Here is a 1,641-nt window from a genome sequence, read left to right as displayed (position 1 = left end):
TGGATTCTAACTTTATTGAATTTCAGTCAAAGAACCTAGTCTTGGTGTCATGCCGGTTCTTTAGAATGTACTGGGGCTTCTTTTGCAGCCTTGTATATGGAGACTCCCATGAATGAATTAAAGGAATCTGTGTTTTCTATTGGGCATACATTTTTTACATAGAGCTAATATTTTCTTATTGTGTTACCCAAATCTACTATATTAAGAATTTTTGTCAGCAAGGTTTCTCAATTTAAACCACAGTTTCGGATATACCTATTTCTCCCTATTCTCACCATTGTTGGTTTATGTTTTGGGGCTGCACTGATATTCTGCAAATTATGTACGTAATTATTATAGCTAAGATTCCTTTTACCAGTAAATAGCCTGCTTCTTTATTCTTACTAAACTTTCACCTTAATCCTTACTTGATGTATTATTAAAATAAAAATTTCGCATTTCATTCAGACTTCTCTCTTCTTCTCCTCCATATCTTGGTTCAAGTGTGACCTTTTCAATAAGGCCTGTTTTAACAAATTACAATCCCCTGGCTTCTCTACCCCTCCTCCCTGCTTTACTTTTCCCCTAACGTTTGTCACGTTCCAAGATACTATAGAACGTAACTACTCATTTTGTTTGTCGTCTGTCTTCCTGAATTAAAAGGTCAAAAATATGCTGAGCAGATATTGGGTCTGTGTTGCTCCCTGCTGTATCACCACACCTGGAAGAGGAACAGACACTTGGAAGGCATTCCATAAAAATGTGTTGAATGACCGGCGGCGGCAGCGGCGCATTGTGCCGACATGGCAAAGATTAAGGCTCGAGACCTTCGCAGCAAGAAGAGGAGCTGCTTAAACAGCTGGAAGACCTGAAGGTGGAGCTGTCCCAGCTGCGCGTCGCCAAACTGACAAGCGGCGCGGCTTCCAAGCTCTCCAAGATCCGAGTTGTTCGCAAATCCATCGCCCGTGTTCTCACAGTCATCAACCAGACGCAGAAAGAGAATCTCAGGAAATTCTACAAGGGTAAGACATACAAGCCGCTGGATCTGCGACCCAAGAAGACACGTGCCATGCGCCACCGGCTTAACAAGCACGAGGAGAACCTGAAGCCTAAGAAGCAGCAGCGGAAGGAGCGGCTGTACCCGCTGCGGCAGTACGCAGTCAAAGCCTGAGCACTGGCGTCAGTAAAACACAGACAAACAAACAAACAAAAATTTGTTGAATGAATGAATAAATAAGCCGTCCCATATCCTTTGGTTTTAAATGCATGCCCTGTAGATAACGGTGTCAGTTATGTGCATGTTTGTCTGAGGCCCCTTCTGTATTTTCCTGTGTGCTGGAGGGGGCTGGGAGTCTGCAAACGACATTTCTGGGGATTCTTACCAACTGGCTTCCTGTCAAGTTCTGCTGAGGGGGTTCCTGAGAGGAGTTTGTAAGGTGGAAGAGGAGACAAGTACCTCTCATCCTGCTTCCGGTTTCCGGCAGAGTCTCTAAGCGGCAGCCCCAAGAGAAGCAGCGACAGAGCAATAGTGACCACGGCACAGCCACAGACGACAGCATTGGTAGTAGCCACGGTGTGGCCTCTAGTCTCAGGCCTGGCCAAAAGGGCAACTCTGTGCTGCATCTTGAACAGGTTGTAACAACTAACTGTCCAGCAGTTCAT

At 45.2% G+C, this 1,641-nt stretch overlaps 1 pseudogene; it reads left to right on the top strand.

The window, feature by feature from the left end:
* The first annotated feature begins 782 nt into the window (after nucleotides 1-782).
* LOC114210002 (large ribosomal subunit protein uL29 pseudogene) lies at nucleotides 783-1,150 on the top strand (annotated as a pseudogene).
* Nucleotides 1,151-1,641: the final 491 nt, after the last annotated feature.

This window comes from Eumetopias jubatus, unplaced genomic scaffold, assembly GCF_037043125.1.
Source record: "Eumetopias jubatus isolate StellerSeaLion01/CBP00866 unplaced genomic scaffold, mEumJub1_p1.0 scaffold_6, whole genome shotgun sequence".
In the NCBI taxonomy this organism is placed as follows: domain Eukaryota; kingdom Metazoa; phylum Chordata; class Mammalia; order Carnivora; family Otariidae; genus Eumetopias; species Eumetopias jubatus.
The sequence above is the reverse complement of the archived record's forward strand: the minus strand, read 5'-3'. Positions and strand labels throughout refer to the sequence as shown.